At 36.2% G+C, this 6,644-nt stretch overlaps 1 non-coding gene across 1 annotated transcript; it reads right to left on the bottom strand.

The window, feature by feature from the left end:
- Positions 1 to 5,863: 5,863 nt before the first annotated feature.
- Positions 5,864 to 5,970, bottom strand: LOC141658212 (small nucleolar RNA R71). The gene has a single exon (XR_012549110.1). It is a non-coding gene; the product is annotated as a small nucleolar RNA R71 (small nucleolar RNA).
- Positions 5,971 to 6,644: the final 674 nt, after the last annotated feature.

Raw genomic sequence — 6,644 nt, 5'->3', positions numbered from 1 at the left:
TTGATGAAGTTGGAGCTTTACTACTTGGATTGGACTTTACCCCGTTTTCAAGCTAGCTTGAGGGAGCTTCTACGCGATTGTATGCTTTCTTTCTTTCTTTATTTCCGCATTTGTCGTCCCATCTCCCCTTGTTGGGTGTCCTTCTTTGTTTTACACATTGACGACAATGTGTTGTTCTAGCTTGGGGGAGGGATTTAGTGAGTCTAATTATGAGAAATCTAAAAACCTAAAACTTTGAAAAAATAAAAAAATTTCATAAAAAGTGTGTGTTGTGTCCACCCTTTTGTCTTATGCATGATGTCTTTCATCTTTGCATTTCCCATATTGTATCTTTTTAAAGCTAATGAGTCGCGCTTTTGAGGGGTTTTGCATACATTGGGGTGTCTTGACGTAGTAGGTGAGGGACGAATTTTGGACAAAATAGACTTGATCTGGACATTGGTAAGCTACATAAATGGTAAGGTAGAGCCTCCAAAAAGACCAGTACATCTTTACCCGGTCTCATTTAGGTGTGTGTAGTTTCTCCTCTTCGTGTGCGTTACATCAAAACGCCCAAGTATGGCATTGATTCCTTATTCTTAGACATGCTGCCATAGTTTGCGCATGAAGACTTAATGTTTTTATTTCTCACATGCATCACCTTTTATTGGGCCTTTTCTCATTATATGCTATAAAATATTTGTTTCTAACTACATTTTAAATTGCCTACTTTGTTAAGCTAGTAACCATCTTGGTGAGTTTAGGGTGCTTTTGTGATGTTGATGATGACGGGATTACTAATTCCCATTGTGTTGTGAAAGAAAAGTGAGAAAGGAAGAAGGAAAAAAGAAGAAAAAAATGATTGGAATGAAAAAATGAGAGAAAGATGAAAAAATTGAAATGAAAAAAAAAGGAGAAGAAAGTTGATGAAAAAAAAGAAATGATTGATCTTCCATAGTTTTTGAATAAATTGAGTTAGGAAGTTCATTTTGTGTTGTAAAAGTTTTAATTTGGGCCATATGCTGCTTTGGTTCAATGGGTTATTGCTATAAAATCGGTATTGGGTTATTTAAGCACTCTTTGCTCATTTGGATGGTTGATTAGCTTGACCTTTAACTCCATATATCCAACACTACAAAAATAACGCGGGAAACTGACGGAGATTCTGACGGAATTATCAAACCATCAGATAATTAGGAAAACTGACGGAAAAGTGACAGATATTCCGTCAGTAACAGATTACCGACAAAATTTCCGTCAGAATACGTCAGAGATTATTGGCGCATTAAAAAAAGCAAAGGCGCCAATATATCATGACGGAAATTGCGTCAGAATTTCACTATTACTGACGGAAATTCCGTCAGATATTCCCTTCAATAAATCAACCACATAGGCAATAATTGATAGAATACTCTTGACGGAAATTCCGTCAGGAACTTTCCTGACGGAATTTCTGTCAGGAGTGAACAGAAACAGTAAGCTCCTGACGAAAATTCCGTCAGGTGATTCCTCTCAATTATATTAGCCAAATGACAATAATTGAAAGAAAAATCCTGACGGTTTCCATCAGGAACCCGTGTTTTTGAAAACTACTGACGGAATTTCCGTCAGGAAAGTCAACATTTTATTCCTGGCGGAAATTCTGTCAGCAGTTTTCTTAAATATCAAAAACACGCGAAACAGCCTGTCATTCTATCGCAAAATATTTTTCCCCAAATCAATTTTTCTCCCAAAACCTAACACTAAATCCGACACTACCACCATCACCACCACCACCACCACCACCCTCATCTCCTTCCGACCATCTCCACCCCAGGTTTGTCCTTTCTCTCTTCTTTTTCTTTTTCCTTTTCCTTTACTTGTCTTTATTGTTTTTCTTTGTATAGGTTGTTGCCGCCAGGATCCGCCGCTGCCCTCCACCTTCTTTCTCATCCTTTCTTTTTACTTATTAGTGAAGTTAATTAGGTATTTTTAAATATCCTTTTAATTAATTTTTTATAATTAGCTTAATTAGTAGTAGTTGGTGTTGATGCATGTTGAATTAGGATAGAAGCCATTTTGTTGTAATGTTTTGTGAAGTGTTAAATTTTGTGTAATAGTTAGTAGTTAGTAGCTTAATTAGTAGTAGTTAGTTGTAGTTTTGTGAATTAGGAAAGAAGCTTAATTAGTAATAGTTAGTACTATTTTTGTGAATTAGGATAGAAGCTTAATTAGTAATAGTTAGTAGTAGTTTTGTGAAGTGTTAAATTTTGTGTAATGTTAATGTTTTTAAAATGAAGATTTGACTTAATGTTAATTAGATTAGATATTTAGAATGAAAAATTAGTCATGTTACATAGTTTTTGTTAACTGACATTATTAGGAAACTAGTCATTGTTGTATGTTTTGTTTTTAGTATTATTGAAATTAATATTCATATTGACTTAGTATTCGTTCAAAAATTACTCATTAGGAGTAATTCTTGAATAGTCCCTGTTATGGGACTGTCTTTGTACGTTTCAAGTCACTTAGGTAGTAAACATGTATTTGTGATTTGTTAATGAGGAAAGGGCTCGGTGACAATTCCTTTAATGTTCTCTGAATGCATATGTAGAGTAATTATTTATTTAACATTGTGTATTTGGAGAATAGAGGGGAATTGCTGCCGAATTTTTCCTCGTTAATAAATCACAAGTGTGTGTTTGCTAGTGACTTGAAACATCAATTGATGGGTTTAGGTTGGAGTGATAAGGACCCAATTCAAAAAAACGAAAGATTACTTGTTGACAATAGTTATTTGTTGGTGATAATGTTTATTGAGTATTATTTTTGGTTGTTATTGTTTTTTCTATGACATATATACAAACAAATTGAATTGTAGATATTAAAAACATGAAAAGATTAGAACGACAATGGATGTATGAAAGATTAGACGAAAAAAAAAGAAACCCACGCGTGAATTTGCAAAGGGGGTGAAAGAGTTTATTGACTTCGTGGAACAAAGTAGTATGTATAAGAATTTTGGTGAAATGAGGTGTCCGTGTAAGAAATGCAATAACAGAGCTTTTAAAGGGAAGAAAGAAGTTCAAGATCATCTTTGGTCGAATGGTTTTGCCGATAATTACTATGTATGGACGTATCACGGTTAAGAAATGCCTACCAAAGGAAGTTCAAGTAGTATCGTAGTTAGTGAGAATCCTTACCGGTAGCTCGTGGAAAATGCATTATGTGATAATGTTGAACAAATATTGGAGGAGCAACTCAATCCCGACGACCTTAGCGATGAAGAAGTGCGTTATGAAACCCCAAACGCGCAAGTTTCATACTTCTATAAAATACTAGAAAAAGTCGAACAACTAATGTATAAGGGAAATAATATGAGTTTATTGCAAGCGACAGCTAGGTTGGTAACACTCAAATGTGAGAATAACATATCTCTTAGATGCGCGAATGGGTTTGTGTCGTTCATAGGTGACATTTGATGTGACTCATAATTGGGCATATTTAGTCCCCGCATTAACCTCGTTCCTATGCTTTATAGTGTATAATTGGGTCATTTACTATCTTTAGTTTCCGATTTTGCATATTCTTTGAGGTTTTGTCCCCTTGGTAGGAAAGGAGTGCTAAACTTGCATTTACATGGCGAAATGGAGCTAAATTGATCGCATCTAATAACCAAGGATCAGACATCACTAGAAGACCTATGTAGATAATAAAGTGAAATGGGCAATGATGAAAGGATATTTGCATCCCCAAAATGATCCTTGCTAATTGTGAAGGAGGAAAAAGAAGAGAAGCAGTCTGCCGAGGAATCCGCGGATCACACACGATCCGAGCATCTCCCTTCACACCATCCGAGCGTCTCCCAGCCAAAACGCTCGTCTTGCAGCTAAAGAATCCGAGCGTCTTCCAGACGATCCGCTCGGATCACAGTTCAGAGAGCCCGTGCCACTTCTCAAGACGCACGGATCGTGGCAAGACTAGCAAGACGGATATTCTCATTTCCTTCGAGAGGAGCATTTCCTCAACTTTTCTTAAGGACTTAATAGTCATTTAAGCCCTTAGTAACCCTAATCTTTATACTTAATCTTTAGTATAAATACCCATCGTACTACCTAGATTATCCATCAATGAGTAATCAATTCCTAATCAACTTTTATGCTCTCTTAATTAAGTTATAATTCATTCTTAATCAAGTCTTAATACAAATCTCATTATTAATATTTCCTTAATTTCTCTATTGTTCTTCATTTATTTTGGGTAATTAGAATATTATTTGGGTTTATTTGGAGGATTGACAACCTTCCATCAATCATCAAGTACGTCTATTATTATTTGTTTTATTATTTGGAATCATCTTCATAGGTATAATTCTATCTTAACCTTGTTTAATTATTGGTAATCACTTTCATTTATTCATCATGTTTTGCTTTGCTAGTATAATTGACAACCTTGTTAGCATGTTAAACTTGATAATGAGTGAGTAGTTTCCTTAACTAGGGAAAATGGGGAATTAGGGGAAACCAACATGGGGATTGATTCATGCTTAATTTAATATATTTTTATAATTAATTCGCTTGCTTGTTGTGATTTCAACTTATGCACATGTTATGTTTGACGAAATGTGAGCCTATGAATCCTTGCATTTTTTACCCATCACCTATCTTTTCAATGAGACTTGTATTCTTATACACCAACTCGAGTCTCATTAGACCATGCATCTAGTCTAATAGGAAGGACTAAGTCGACTTGTAGGTGTTGTACAATCTAATCGATTCGGCTCCGGGACCCAAACCTTCTTAGGGATTGTAAGCTTATACACCAACTCGATCCCATCACAACAATAAGTACTTGCATCTAGTAGAGAACATGTTTGTATGATCAACTCCCATGAATCTCCTATGAACCCATGAGACCCTAGTACTTTTAATCAATTTTTTACATCTCATTTTAATCATGTTGCTTGTCTTTATTATCTTACTTTTATATTGTTGATTAGTTTAGTTGATCTTCTATCTCAATCCAAATTGTGACACCCCTAGACACAACCATTTTCGATTGAAAATCCTACATCAATACCCGTCCCTTGGGATCCGACCTTTACTTGCCTCTTTGCTAAGAGTAGTTTGTGAAGTCATAAATATTGTTTTGGTTGGTAGCTTTTGACGACGAGTTTTACCACGTGCCAAAAATGGCGCCGTTGCCGGGGACGGTGTTAACTTGATTTGATTTTCATTAATTGTATTTAGTTGTGTCTTTCTTTACCTTGGGGAAGTCAATCACCTCAAGGTTGTTCTAATTGTTTTCGAGTTGTTTGATATTTTGCATGTCTAGGAGATCACAAGGTAACTTGTTACCCATTGATCTTGAAATTGAAAGAACTTTGACCAACAATAGAAGACTTGCTAGAGGTACTTTAAGAGGTATTGGAGAAATTGTGGACATTCAACCAAATAACATTGAGTTTACCAACCCTTTTACAAGAGAAGGAGAGGATAATCCAATATAAAACCCACCACAAAATCAACCCACAATGCCTAAATTCTAATCATATTCCGTACCAACCGAGGAGAACCTACCAAATGGTACTCCTACACCACAATATTTAACCGGTAATTTCACTGCCAAATCCGCATTCATACAACTAGTTGAGAGAAGTCAATTTGGGTGGATGCCTAGTGAAGACCCTCATTCACATATGAAGACTTTTTATGACTATTGTGATGCGATTTCTCAAACCAGATGTACTTAAGACCAAATCTAATGGGTCTTATTTCCTTTTTCTTTGATTGGTACCGCGAAATTATGGTTGAAAAGCCTAGACAAGGCTACTCTTGGTATTGATTCTTGGAAGAAATTGGCACTTGCTTTCTACAAGAAATTCTATCCTCAGGAAAAGACTAACATGTTGAGAGCCCAAATCACCGGGTTTAAACAAAGGGATGAGGAATCATTGTATGGAGCATGGGAGAGATTCAAGGACACTTGTCGATCTTGTCCACATCATGGATTTAGCGAGTGGTTCCTTGTGCAACAATTTTGGAATGGTCTATATGAAGACTCCCGAAATAGTCTCAATATGGGATCCAATGGTATGTTTACCGAAATTGATGACAATCAAACATGGAATGAAATTAAAGAATTGGCGGTTCATAACTTGCAATATAGTAGGCCTCGAAAGGCTACCAAAGGAGGAAAGCATGAGGTAGATTCCATTACTCAATTGGGTACTCAACTAACTGCTCATATTGACACCATTAGTTTGAAGTTGAGAAAGCCATGACTAAACTTGAAGAGGCCTCCAAATCACCCAAGCAACATGTTAATGCTATGGTGGCATCATCTTCAATTCCAAGTGGAGTATGTGAGAGTTGTGGAACTTTGGGACATGACCAAAGTGAAGGTAGGGGAACAAGTGAACAAGTAAATGCTTTCTAAGCATGCAAAAGTGGCACCCCTTATTCCAACTATTACAATTATAATACCAAATTCCATCCAAACCTTTCATACAAAAGCCAAAATGTTCAAAACCCTCAACCAACATACACCCCACCTCCAATGAGAAAGCAAGCTCAAAGACCTTTTACAACCAAAGCCACGATTATCAAAATCAACCTCCGTATAATCAATCCAACGACCAAAGCTTTGATGTTCAAAAAGCGGTCCTCCAAATGCAAAAGAACCAA

Source organism: Silene latifolia, chromosome 5 (assembly GCF_048544455.1).
Source record: "Silene latifolia isolate original U9 population chromosome 5, ASM4854445v1, whole genome shotgun sequence".
Taxonomy (NCBI): Eukaryota; Viridiplantae; Streptophyta; class Magnoliopsida; order Caryophyllales; family Caryophyllaceae; genus Silene; species Silene latifolia.
This window is presented reverse-complemented; position numbering and strand designations above follow the sequence as displayed.